The sequence below is a fragment of the Oncorhynchus gorbuscha genome, linkage group LG08, assembly GCF_021184085.1.
Source record: "Oncorhynchus gorbuscha isolate QuinsamMale2020 ecotype Even-year linkage group LG08, OgorEven_v1.0, whole genome shotgun sequence".
Taxonomy (NCBI): domain Eukaryota; kingdom Metazoa; phylum Chordata; class Actinopteri; order Salmoniformes; family Salmonidae; genus Oncorhynchus; species Oncorhynchus gorbuscha.
In genome coordinates, this window is record NC_060180.1 from 35,168,488 (window position 1) to 35,183,487 (window position 15,000).

The 15,000-nt window shown below is 44.9% G+C and overlaps 1 protein-coding gene across 3 annotated transcripts in view; it reads right to left on the reverse strand.

Annotated features, from left to right (window-relative positions):
• LOC124041541 (CUGBP Elav-like family member 5) overlaps positions 1-15,000 on the reverse strand; it is a 50,790-nt gene that overhangs the window by 14,657 nt on the left and 21,133 nt on the right. The gene's annotated exons all lie outside the window — the stretch shown is intronic.

The following is a 15,000-nucleotide window of genomic DNA, read 5'->3' on the forward strand; positions in this document are numbered from 1 at the left end:
AAAAGGGGGCGGTGGGAGTTGGTGTATATGTGTGTGGTAGGGTTTTGAATAAGGTGACATGAAAGCGGAGGCCTGCTGTGCTTTGTGTTTTTTTGATGACTTCAGGGATCCGTGTTATCAGACCAACAGAAAGTGATGGGCTGGCACATTAAAGTTTGAAGCGCGAACAAGCTCACACACACACACACACACACACACACACACACACACACACACACACACACACACACACACACACACACACACACACACACACACACACACACACACACACACACACACACACACACACACACACACACACACACACACACACACACACACACACACACACACACAATAGTGTGACATCATCCGCCCCCTCACTCCACTGCTGCTATCAGCACGCCTGCTGACTTCACTGAACACATAAATCAGACTATTCACAAACCGAAGATAGAGAGAGAAATTGACACACACATACGCTGGTTGTGGCAAGTGTTGCATCAGGAGTGTGGAACACACAAATACACCCAGTGCAAGGCGTTGCATCAGGAAAGTAAATCACACGGAGGGTCTATGGGGGCAAGAGTGATTAGATGAGAGTAGAGAGCTATTGGAGCCTAGACTCTTCTACAGCGTTATTACCAACTCTTTAGGAGAATTAGTTTCTCTCTCTTCCACTCTCTCTCTCTCTCTCTCTCTCTCTCTCTCTCTCTCTCTCTCTCTCTCTCTCTCTCTCTCTCTCTCTCTCTCTCTCTCTCTCTCTCTCTCTCTCTCTCTCTCTCTCTCTCTCTCTCTCTCTCTCTCTCTCTCTCTCTCTCTCTCTCTTCCTCTGTCCCTGACTTTCTCTATTTCCCTGCATCCCTTTCTCTCTCTCTATCATAAACATATGCGGTAGATAGGATAATGCCCCTCAACACTCCACTGCTCATTAGCTGCTTCTCATCAATTCATTCATTAAACGCTTTACTAGTAAATCCAGGCCCTAGGGGCTCAGGGCCGTGTGTGTGTGTGTGTGTGTGTGTGTGTGTGTGTGTGTGTGTGTGTGTGTGTGTGTGTGTGTGTGTGTGTGTGTGTGTGTGTGTGTGTGTGTGTGTGTGTGTGTGTGTGTGTGTGTGTGTGTGTGTGTGTGTGTGTGTGTGTGTGTGTGTGTGTGTGTGTGTGTGTGTGTGTGTGTGTGTGTGTGTGTGTGTGTGTGTGTGTGTGTGTGTGTGTAGGCAAGTGTGTCTGTGTTCTCGCCTGCTCTGTCCTAGAAACTAAAAACAGACTGTGAAATGCTCCTCTCCCCCACCAGAGCTCAGAGCGCATCAGAGAGCATCAGACGAGTGTAGAGAACAGGATTAAAGATTCATACGCACAATTCAAGTCAGATCATCCACTCACCCCTCCCCCTATCCAATCACACACACACACACACACACACACACACACACACACACACACACACACACACACACACACACACACACACACACACACACGCACGCACGCACGCACGCACGCACGCACGCACGCACGCACGCACGCACACACACACACACACACACACACACACACACACACACACACCCACCACTGACCCCAAAAGCACAATTCGAGTGAGATCTTCCATTTTCCAGTCTCGCTCATATTCACATCACCCCTCTTCCTTTTCCTTACAAAGCCTCCCCCTTCCCACACACACACCGCTCTCTCTCCCCCAACCTCTTTTTATCCTCCCCCACCCCCGCAGTAGCAGTGCACACTTAGCTAACTCCAATCTCCCATCTCAGACTCTAGCATCTCATTTAGTGTTGGCACATTCGGTCTCAGCGTGTGACTGTGTATGTTTGTGTGTGTGTGTGTGTGTGTGTGTGTGTGTGTGTGTGTGTGTGTGTGTGTGTGTGTGTGTGTGTGTGTGTGTGTGTGTGTGTGTGTGTGTGTGTGTGTGTGTGTGTGTGTGTGTGTGTGTGTGTGTGTGTGTGTGTGTGTGTGTGTGTGCTTTCATCTCCACACAGGGCTTAGGGCCATCTGGTATCAGTGCAGAGGCCAGGGAGATGAGTCCCTGTTCCAAAGGCCTGGGAGAAACTGATAGCGATGGAGCAGAGAGGGAACGTAAGCGGAGCAGAAGAGAGGACTAGAGGAGCTTCCAAAGGCCTAACCACCACGAATCTCTCATCTCTCTCATCTCTCCTACAATATCTGGGTCTGGTATTAAGTGTAACTATTAGCCAAACTAGTGTGATGAGTAAGCTTGGGAGAATCTCAACTGCATTTCCTTGATTCCTTTCCGTCCTCTATCCTCACCTCCTTCTCAAAATCCATTGGATGATAAGGTCAAAAGGTCCCTCCCCTCTGGCCTTTTCGTCTAATCGGAATCAGGAGAGGAACAAGGAAATGCAGTTGAGATTCTCCCCTTTGTCTGAGATCTGTCTATGTTAGCTCCCAGAGCAAACGCCTAGGCTTCTGCTCATGCGTTCAGTACAGGCGGGCAAGGCAGTTAGGTGCTGTCATGATGGACATGGATACTCATGCACTGAATAATTAAGGACTAGCTTGTGCTAAATCAGAAGCTATGCGTCAAATTCTCTGCCAAACAAAATCAAGCAAAACATCTGAAAAATCATTCTGAAAAGTAACAACAAACATCAGCAATTTGAGTTGCAGACAGTGCTTGCTTAGATGTCTTAAAAGCAACAAACTTCCCTCCCACTCCAAATGCCATTACTGACCATTTCCATACATTTCTCCTAGGTTCAAAGGTGGTTTGGTGTTTGAAGTGTGTATGGGGTGTGGGGAAGACATCAAAGGGAGATGGGGATGCTGTGTCTGTGTGTGTTTGTGTGTGTGTGTGTTTGCGCGTGTGTGTATGCGTATGTGTGTATGCGTATGTGCACGCACGCATGTTTGTGTATGTGTGTTACTGTGCACGTACATGCATATGTGTGTGAGTATGTGTGTTGTGGCCTTGGGCTGGTTGGTATCTAAGGACGGTGGTGTAGCAGTAAACACCTTGCCCTCCATCTCTCTGACGGTGTGGAGCAACAACATTCTGTCTGCTGCCTTCGGGTATTATCATAACATTTGAACTTCTTGGGGTAAAATAAGTTAGAAAGCTATGAGACAAGTTAAAAGTGACTTTGTGTTGGCGGGGGACAGGTTGTACATGCAAAACAGGTGCCTTTGTTGTGATAATGTTCATATCACTATTGTCTAAGTAGTTCTCTGGATGAGCTGAAAATATAGGCACACATGATGGAAAACAACTATCAAAGGCCTACGCGGTACTGATACACAGCTGAATCCTATGGAATGTCCTATTCCCCTTCCATCTGGTGTTATGCTGACATTTGAATGCATACTAGCACTTTATATGTACAGTACAGTGCCTTCGCAAAGTATTCCTACCCTTCGACTTCATCCACACTTTGTTGTATAACAGCCTGAATTCAAAATGGATTCAATAGTTGTCTTCTTCTCACCCATCTACACACAACATCCCATAATGATGAAGTGAAAACATGTTTTAAGACATTTTTGCTAATTTATTGAAAATGAAATACGGAAATATCTCATTTGCATAATAATCATACCCCTGAGTCAATATATGTTAGAATCACCTTAATCAGCGATTACAGCTGTGAGTTTTTCTGGGTGCGTCTCTTAAGAGCTTTACACACCTGGATTGTACAATATTTGCACATCATTCTTTTTTAAAACTAAGTTGGTTGTTGATCATTGCTCGACAGCCATTTCTATGTCTTGCCATAGATCTTCAAGATGATTTATGTAAAAACTGTACATTCAACATCATCTTGGTAGACAACTCCAGTGTAGATTTGGCCTTGTCTTTTAGGTTATTGTCCTGCTGAAAGGTGAATTTGTCTCCCAGTATCTGTTGGAAAGCAGACTGAACCAGGTTCTCCTCTAGGACTTTGCCTGTGCTTATTTCTATTCCATTTCTTTTTATACAAAAAACTCCCTAGTCCTTGCCAATGACAAGAATACCGACAACATTGATGCAGCCACCACCATGCATGGAAATACGATGAGTGCTACTCAGTGGTGTGGTGTGTTGGATTTACCCCAAACATAACGCTATCCACTGCCCCCCCACCCACCCACATTTTTACACTGCTGCTACTCTCTGTTTATTATCCATGCATTGTCACTTTACCTCTACCTACATGTACATATTACCTCAATTATCTTGACAAACCGGTGCCCCCGCACATTGACTCTGTACTGGTACCCCCCGGTACCCCCACGCTACTGTTATTTTATTGTTGCTCCTTAATTATTTATTATTTTTACATTTACATTTTAACATTTTTAATTGTTATTTTATTTATTGAGAAGCTTGGATGAATAAGGTGCCCAGAGGTGTCCAGATTAAACTGCCTGCTCCTCAGTCCTAGTTGCAAATATATGCATAGTATTAGTATATTTGGATAGAAAACACTCTGAAGTTTCTAAAACTGTTTGAATGATATCTGTGAGTATAACAGAACTCATATGGCAGGCAAAAACCTGAGACAAAAATCCAACCAGGAAGTGGGAAATCTGAGGTTGGTCAACTTTCAACTCAGCTCCTATTGAATATACAGTGGGATATTGGTCATGTCGCACTTCCTAAGACTTCCACTAGATGTCAACCGTCTTTAGAAACTTGTTTGATGCTTCTACTATGAATGGGGGCTGAATGAGAGGGGAATGAGTCAGAGGTCTGCCAGCAGTCACGCGCTGGTCACGCGCATTTCACATGAGAGGTATCTCCCATTCCTTTGCTTTTCTGAAGACAAAGGAATTCTCCAGTTGGAATATTATTGAAGTTTTATGTTAAAAACATCCTAAAGATTCATTCCATTCATCATTTGACAAGTTTCTACAGACTGTCACGGAACGTTTTTACATTTTATCTGCAACTAGTGAACACGCTTCGTGAGTTTTGATTTGTTTACCAAAGGCGCTAACAAAAGTAGCTATTTGGACATAAATTATTGACATTATCAAACAAATCAAACATTTATTGTGGAACTGGGTGTCACGCCCTGACTTTAGAGATCCTGTTTATGTCTCTATTTTGGTTTGGTCAGGGTGTGAGTTGGGTGGGTATTCTATATTCTATTATTTGTATTTCTATGTTTTGGCCTGGTAGGATCTCAATCAGGGACAGCTGTCTATCATTGTCTCTGATTGAGAACCATACTTAGGTAGCCCTTTTTTCCACCTGTCTTTGTGGGAAGTTGACTTTGTTTAGGGCACATAGCCTTTAGCGTCACGGTTTGTTTTTGTAGTGTTTATTGTTTTGTTCGGCGTCATTTTCCAAATAAAGAGAAAATGTACGCTCACCACACTGCACCTTGGTCCTCTTCTTTTAACGGCCGTGACAGAACTTCCCACCACAAACGGACCAAGCAGCGTGGTAAGGAGGAGCAGCGTGTTCAGGAGGACTGGACATGGGAGGACATCCTAAATGGCAAAGGATCCTGGACATGGGAGGAGATTCAGGTGGGAAAGGATCGCCTGCCGTGGGAGCAGCTGGAAGCAGAGAGGAAGGTGGTAGCAGCGAGAAAGTGGGCCCAGGTTTACACAATTTTTTGGGGGGGGCGGGTGGGTCACATGGGGAGTGTGGCCGAGTCAGGATTCAGACCTGAGTCAACTCCCCGTGCTTACCGTGACGAGCATGCAACTCGTCAGGCACCGTGCTATGGGGTGATGCGCCAGGGCCAGGCCTCCTGTGTGTCTCTCCACTCCAGTGTCTCGTTTGAGCATTCACAGGCCGGTGTGCTCTGTGCCAGGTGGAAGCGGGCATTTGCCGGGTGGAAGCGGTCATCCAGCCAGAACGGGTTGTGCTAGCTCTGCGCTTGAGACCGCCAGTGCGCCTCCACGGCCCAGTGTATCCGGTGCCTCGGCCAAGGAAGAAGCCTCCTGTATGTCTACCCAAACTGGTGAGTCCTGTGCCTGCTCCCAGAGCCAGGCCTCCTGTGTGTCTCTCCACTCCAGTGATGATCAATGGCAAGAAGCCACCAGTGATGATCCATGGCACGAAGCCTCCGGTGATGATCCATGGCACGAAGCCTCCAGTGATGATCCATGGCAAGAAGCCTCCAGTTATGATCCAAGGCAAGAAGCCTCCAGTGATGATCCATGGCAAGAAGCCTCCAGTGGTGATCCATGGCAAGAAACCTCCAGTGGTGATCCATGGCAAGAAGCCTCCAGTGATGATCCATGGCAAGAAGCCTCCAGTGATGATCCATGGCAAGAAGCCTCCAGTGATGATCCATGGCAAGAAGCCTCCAGTGATGATCCATGGCAAGAAGCCTCCAGTGATGATCCATGGCAAGAAGCCTCCAGTGATGATCCATGGCAAGAAGCCTCCAGTGGTGATCCATGGCACGAAGCTTCCAGTGAGGAGTCATGGCACGAAGCCTCCAACGACGGCCTCCAGTCCGGAGCCTCCAGAGACGGTCTCCAGGATGTGGGTAGGTTTCTGCGGTCCTATTGCCAGGACCGGCTGGCGTTCGTGCCCTGGGCTGAGATGGCACAGAACTCGCTCCGCCACTTCTCCACTAACCTCTCTCCCTTCCAGTGTGTACTGGGGTACCAGCCGGTTCTGGTGCCTTGGCATCAGGGTCTGACCGAGGTTCCTGGGGTGGACAACTGGTTCAGGCGCGCAGAGGAGACATGGGAAGCCATCCGTGTCCACCTTCAGCAGGCCGCGACGCGGCAAAAGAGGAATGCAGATCGCCACCACAGTGAGACCCCGGTGTTCACACCGGGGGACAGGATCTGGCCCTCGACCCGAAACCTGCCCCTACACCTGCCCTGCCAGAAGCTGGGTCCGCGGTTTGTGGGGCCATTTAAAGTCCTGAGGAGAGTGAACGAGGTTTGTTTTTGGTTACAGCTTCCACTCGATTACCGTATTAACCCCTCGTTCCATGTGTCTCTCCTCAGGCCGGTGGTGGCTGGCCTGCTCCAGGAGTCTGAGGTGCGGGAGGTTTCCTCCGCCCCCTCTGGACATCGGGGGAGCCCCGGCGTACTCCGTTCGCTCCATACTGGATTCGAGGCGAGGGGCCTTCAGTGTCTTGTGGAGTGGGAGGGGTACGGCCCGGAGGAGAGGTGCAGGGTTCCGGTCGAGGACGTGTTGGAGCCATCTATGCTGCAGAGGTTCCACCGTCTTTGTCCGGATCGCCCTGCGCCTCGCCCCACGAGTCGTCCCAGAGGCTGGTGTCGACACGCTGGGGGGGAAAGGGGGGGGGGGTACTACTGTCACGGCTTCCGCCGAAGTTGGTCTCTCTCCTTGTTCGGGTGGCCGTCGCTGATCCTCTTTTCATTTTCCTTTGGTTTTGTCTTGTCTTCCATCACACTTGGTTCCAATCCCATCAATTACATGTTGTGTATTTAAGCCTCTGTACCCCCTCATGTCCTTGTTGGTGATTGTTTAATGTAAGTGCTTGTGCACTTCTGTCCTGGTGTGTGTCGGGTTATGTACCCATTATTTGATTGTTCTGTTTTCTGGTGTTTTTTTGTTATTAAACTGCACAGGAAACACAGTTTTTGCTCTCCTGCGTCTGACTTCCCTGCCACAGTACGCACTCCTTACATCCTTCTTTTCCCTCTGTCATTTAGTTCAGTATTGTGGAGTAACTACAATGTTGTTGATCCATCCTCAATTTTCTCCTATCACAGCCATTTAAATCTGTAACCACTTTAAATTAACCATTAGCCTCGTAGAAATCCCTGAGCGATTTCCTTCCTCTCCGGCAACTGAGTTAGGAAGGACGCCAGTATCTTCGTAGTGACTGGGTGTATTGATCCACCATCCAAAGTGTAATAACTTTTCCATGCTCAAAGGATATTCAACGTCTGTTTTTTTTATACTCGTCTACCAATAGGTGCCTTTTACGAGGCATTGAAAAACCTCCTTGGTCTTTGTGGTTGAATCTGGGTTTGAGATTCACTGCTAGACTGAGGGACCTAATTGTATGCATTGGGTACAGAGATGAGGTAGTCATTAAAAAATCATGTTAAATACTATTATTGCACACAGAGTGATTTCATACAACTTATGTGACTCGTTAAATAAAACTATTACTCCTGAACTTGCCACAACTTGCCACAACGGGGTTTACAGTTCTTTTTATAATCGCTAGGACCCATTTCTCAATACTTAGGTCACTTTTTAAAAACTCCACACAGTTATCCTTAACAAACTTTCCATTTGGAACAGCAGTTAATTTCACATCCAAAATGTACTACGACTACCAAAAGACTTTATACATGTCTCAAATCAACTCATTCTTCCATAACACTAGCAAAGGTTGTCACCCAACAAGCACACTTTGTCACTCAAACAAGGACCTAAAAAACACTAACAACAGGTAGCATTACACAATGTTTTCTAATGTAAAATGTCTTTACAAAACAAGAATGACACCTCTCTACTGTTTAGAATTCACTGCAGTATATGTTACAGGAATGACTTAGACTGACTGACTGAATGACTTATATCTTTGTCATTTTTTGGTATTGAGTGATTCCAAAATACAATCATTTGTATATACACAATCTACCGATACATATACAGTAGCAATGCTAGTCAACCCTGTCTTCTGCATTTGGCCACAGGTTCTCATCCACATCACATCTTATCTTGGGCAATACACCTAGAAAATAACCTTTTGGCATGCCTGGTCCATCCCTGGCAATCTTCTGCAGATATGTCCAGGCATCCAGCGCTCATTGCATCCAGGAGGGACATTTGATGTGGATGGTGCTCATAAACCTTCCACCTCCATGAGGAAAATAATTCCTCAATAGGGTTGAGGAATGGAGAGTAAAGGTGAGAAGAAAAGTGACACCATCCTGGGACGGACTGCAAACCACTCTGACTGCACAGGACTGGTGAAATGCCATATTGTCCCATACAATTACAAACGTTGGCCGATTTCGCCTCACTTAAAACCCTTTCCTGACCTGACCCAACCCTTCCATAGAGGTCATCCAGGAATGAAATGAGACGCTCGGTGTTGTATGGCCCAACCCTTCCATAGAGGTCATCCAGGAATGAAATGAAACGCTCGGTGTTGTATGGCCCAATTAGAGGTTTGTGTAACAGCCATCCATCAGAGGACATTGCTTCACATTTGTGATGTTGGCACCCCTCTGGCCCGGGACATCCACTGTGGCTCTTTTCCCAATCACATTCCTTCCTCTCCGCCGTGTTTTGGCCAAGTTGAAACCAGCCTCATCCACAAAGATGAATATGTGGGGTGTTTGCCCGGCTTCAATCTCCACGATTCTCTCAAATAAATCCACAAGGAAACATAAGAGTTAGGCTATTACATTATAGTTAGGCTGTTAGTTTACATTATACCTAAAAACATGCCGCAGTGTGCCTCTACACTGTTTGGTTTTGTTCAAAACCAGTTCTGCATTTTATAGTCATCTTACCTGGACATATTGGTTCCTGAGTTGCTTGACTCGTTCAGAGTTCCTCTCAAAGGGGACAGTGTACAACTGCTTCATCCTGACTTGATGTTATTTCAGGACTCTAGAAATAGTTGTTATTGTTACATTGTGAATATTTCAAAATGTAATGTTGTCTGCCAACACTCTGTCCCGAATCTCTGTGAGTTTTATGCCGTTGTTTCTGATGACCATATCAACGATTGCAGTTTCCTGCACAGCAGTGAAAGTCCTACCTCTCCCGCCTGTAGGAGGTAACCGTTGGGTCCTAAGCAGAAATACAAAAACAATTACACACAAGAAGGTTTGGAGGCTTTGCTCAATTTGCTTCTGTAATGTGCAGTTCAGTCAGATGCCCCTTGCAGAATGCACATCTTACCCGTTTTGCCGGCAATTTCTCACAATAGATGCCACTGTTGAGCGTTGCAGATTTGTCTGCACTCTTAGACCAGCCTCTCTCATTGATAGACCATGATTTATTACATGATCAATCATAGTGGCCCTAGTCTCCTCTGAGACGAAAGCTCTTGATCTTCCTCTCAGTCTTCTTCCACCACGCATACATACTCCTCTCCCTCTCCCAGCCACTCTTCTTCCTCTGTCAGCCACTTCTCTATCTCTGGCTGGGTCCATGTTTACATTACTGTACAGCATTATTCCTAAGATGTCCCCTTTTGTATAGATGGCAATGAATTTGAAAGACTAACACCTGGGTGTTCAGCTACAATGGGAATCAGCTGTGGTTGGTCTAATTGTTTTGATGGAATTACATTTTTTAGATTTGGAATATATTTCAATACATATTACTATAGAAATGTAGAAAATTGCTGTCTTATTCAATGTTGTGTTATGTTAGGTTTTGACCTTAAGTTTAACCGTTTTGAAAAGAGTATGTGCAAATTGGCCTGTAGGTACATAGAGTTTTGGTGGTGGTTGTGTCTGAGTGAGAAAATAATTCATGAAATTTGACAGATGTCTGTTGTTGTGTATGCATATTCACTTCAATAACTCTACCTACATGTACATATTACATGGCACCGGTACCCCCTGTATATAGTCTCGCTATTGTTGTTTTACTGCTGATCTTTAATTACTTGTTACTTTTATCTCTTATTCTTGTCTGTATTTTCTTGAAACTGCATTGTTGGTTGGGGGCTCGTAAGTAATCATTTCACTGTAAGGCTCGTAAGTAATCATTTCACTGTAAGGCTCGTAAGTAATCATTTCACTGTAAGGCTCGTAAGTAATCATTTCACTGTAAGGCTCGTAAGTAATCATTTCACTGTAAGGCTCGTAAGTAATCATTTCACTGTAAGGCTCGTAAGTAATCATTTCACTGTAAGGCTCGTAAGTAATCATTTCACTGTAAGGCTCGTAAGTAATCATTTCACTGTAAGGCTCGTAAGTAATCATTTCACTGTAAGGCTCGTAAGTAATCATTTCACTGTTGTATTCAGCGCATGTGACTAATACAATTAGATTTGATGTAGTCATTGAATGAATTTTGTGCCAAAGCAATGAAAAATGACCCACAGTTTAGCCGACATAGACTGCTGTTGTGCTCACTGTGTGAAGAGTTTTGAAAAAGTGACCTAAGTATTGAGAAATGGGTCCTCGCGATTGTAAAAAAAAAAAGTTTAAAAAAAAAGATTGACTCAAGACATTTAAACATCTCATTTTTGATTCATTTGTAATCATTTCTAAAAACATAATTCCACGTTGACATGATGGGATACTGTGTGTAGATCAGTGACACAGCATCTCAGTTTAATCCATTTTTAAATTGAGGCTGTAACACAACACAATGGGTAAAAAGTCAACAGGTGTGAATACTTTCTGAAGGCCCTGTTTTTAATGTCACATGGTAACCAATAATTTCCCCAAGCCAATTAATCAAGTACAACTATATTCAACACAGATATAGCTGCGTCCACACACACACACACACATCTGATCATATTTGATATGGATGGTGTCAGTGGTGTGGTGCTATTATTTTTTTTAGGTGAGGGAGTGCAATTGTTTTGAAATAAAATGATGTTATCATTACTCAATCAAAGTTTGTGCTGACAGATTAAATATCATTATAAAATAGGTGCATAACATGCATCATCCAATGGCAACGTCTGCCTATGCCCACGCGTGTTCTGTGTTCTATTTTTAACATCTTAAACGTTCTATTTTTAATACCCCTCAAACACCAAAATGGGCCATTATCACTTTCAATCATAAATGACAATTCTTCACGTTTTACCCATGGAATGTCTAAACTCTATGCGGACTAATAGCCTTTCTTATAGGTCTATTTTGTTTCAATCAAAGCATATAGCCTGCAGTGCGCACTGTTGATTTGTGGCCGCATGACGAAATACATGTGATTATTCAGCATCAGATAAGAAATGACTGCGGAGGTGTTTTTGGTGTAAAATATTATAGTCATACTATGCTACAGTAGGCTTATATGCTATTATATCCGGGTCTGTTAAGTAAAATATGAATTATTCATTAGCCTATATGCCTACGTATCTTGCGAGACATTGATTTCGGCTTTGCTCTTAACTTTACTAAACGAGCACCATTGTGATAAATGCTAATCTTCTATTTGTAATAATACTAGTAAGTGATGAGTAGGATTATTAGGCAGATACAACATCTGGATGTGGATTATTTTAAGAGATTTGAGCGCCCTTTGAATCATGTTGCTGAAAGGACAACACCATAACCAGGTGGTCACATATCATTTTGGGTTCAACTGCGCAAGAGGCCTCCGTGGAGTTTTATGAACATCAAGGCAGACATGGTGAATTTGGATGCTAGATCTCGTTAGCGTGATCAGTTTGCCTGCATACGCAATAGAGGCGGTACGTTTCTGTAAACTAAGCACTCAGACAGTCGGGCGAGTTCAAATGCGTATTACAAGAGCCCCAATTCCATAACAAAATGTTTTGAGGACACATGCTTTAGCAATCCCTAGTAGAGTACCGTCTGTCTGTTCTTGTTACGTCGGATTTGGCCCGCTCAAAGTGGTCGGCAAAGTGGTCAAGCCTCCGACCAATGGGCTTCTGCACACATGCCAACAGACAGTTATTCATCATTCCTCCCACCGCCAGAGAAAACGACAGGGAAGAAACCACCATTTAGCTACCTATAGGCTGTTATAGCATACATATGTATTTAATGGAATTTTAGTGGTACTTTAATATCATGTATTTTGAATTTATCTGTGTTTTCTCAAATTGTAAAAAGTGAGGGAGCACCTTGGACGGTGGACAAGGTTATTTACCTCTCAACCACAGGGGTGCATCTCTTACTTATTCCCCCTGACACCTGGAGAACCCCTCACTACGATCAAAGGTTCCACCCGGTGTATACACTCCCAGGGTTAGGAATATACTGTATCTGTGTTCATCTGAATATCTGTCCTGAGGGGGAACCTTTTACGGTCTCCTAACCAATTGTGCTAGTATGTGTTTTTTTGTGGAGATATTTGTAAATGATTTTGTACGTAATGTTTCTGCAACCGTATCTAACGGAAGAAATGAGCTTCTGGATATCAGGAGAGCGTTCACTCACGTCGGATTAGACAACGATTTCTTCAACAACAACAACAGCAGCAAGCAGGACTCACACGATATTCTCCAAACACCCCACAGGTCAGAAATACCAATTAATCGCAATAGGAAGCGACGCAGAAGAGGGCACGACAAACGACAGTCATGAAGAGGGCACGACAAACGACAGTCATGAAGAGGGCACGACAAACGACAGTCATGAAGAGGGCACGACAAACGACAGTCATGAAGAGGGCACGACAAACGACAGTCATGAAGAGGGCACGACAAACGACAGTCATGAAGAGGGCACGACAAACGACAGTCATGAAGAGGGCACGACAAACGACAGTCATGAAGAGGGCACGACAAACGGCAGTCATGAAGAGGGCACGACAAACGACAGTCATGAAGAGGGCACGACAAACAACAGTCATGAAGAGGGCACGACAAACGACAGTCATGAAGAGGGCACGACAAAGCCTATTCCCCCTCAGGAAACTAAAAAGATTTGGCATGGGTCCTGAGATCCTCAAAAGGTTCTACAGCTGCAACATTGAGAGCATCCTGACAGGTTGCATCACTGCCTGGTACGGCAATTGCTCGGCCTCCAACCGCAAGGCACTTCAGAGGGTAGTGCGTACGGCCCAGTACATCACTTGGGCAAAGCTGCCTGCCATCCAGGACCTCTACACCAGGCGGTGTCAGAGGAAGGCCCTAAAAATTGTCAAAGACCCCAGCCACCCCAGTCATAGACTGTTCTCTCTACTACCGCATGGCAAGCGGTACCGGAGTGCCAAGTCTAGGACAAAAAGGCTTCTCAACAGTTTTTACCCCAAGCCATAAGACTCCTGAACATGTAACCAAATGGTTACCCGGACTATTTGCATTGTGTGTCCCCCCCAACCCCTCTTTTACGATGCTGCTACTCTCTGTTTATCTTATATACATAGTCACTTTAACTATACATTCATGTATATACTACCGAAATTGGCCCGACCAACCAGTGCTCCCACACATTGGCTAACCGAGCTATCTGCATTGTGTCCCACCACCCACCACCCCCTCTTTTACGCTACTGCTACTCTCTGTTTATCTTATATGCATAGTCACTTTAACGATACCTACATGTACATACTACCTCAATAAGCCTGACTAACAGGTGTCTGTATATAGCCTCGCGACTCTTTTTTCAAATGTCTTTTTACTGTTGTTTTATTTCTTTACTTACCTACACACACACATACCTTTTTTTCCTTCGCACCATTGGTTAGAGCCTGTAAGTAAAGCATTTCACTGTAAGGTTTACACCTGTTGTATTTGGAGCACGTGACAAATAAACTTTGATTTGATTTGAGCAATAGAGTGAGGGAGTATAGCGTGAGGTTACAAATGAAGCAATGTGTGTCTTTGTGCGCACACGCACACTCGCACACATTCAACCACTCACTTGTGCAGGCAGGCATTGTCAGGGAAAGGGTAGGCTGTAGTACACAGAAATATGGGAATGTGTAACCCACACATAGAGATGAATGAGGTATATGGGCAACATGATTGCAACATGAAAACGAGACTACAGCAAATTAAAATTTGGCCCAAAGAGCTACAATAAATTTGCCTGGCTACCCAGACTCCTTGGTCCGGCCAAACGCTATGCCACGCCCGCGGTTGTGAGTTTCTTCAAACGCCAGAGCAACGGATTGGAAGAATTGAGTCGTCAAGCAAACAAGAAATGTGAGGTTCCCCGACAGTGTGGAGATGTAATCCAACTTGAAATACAAAGGTCCTGTGGGGGAGATATTTCTTTAGATGAATCTCATAGCAGCAGGATGCATTTGTGTGCATATCCACCATTGGTGTTCATAGATAAAGACCCATGATGGCTGAATGGTTGCTGCATTACAGTAACCTCTGGAAGCATCTAGACAGTGCATGTATCCTGCTGCCTCCCCAGGGTCTCTCCAGTGTTCAGGTATAGATAATCACAGTCTAAGAGCTCAGAGGAGAGGAGAACAGC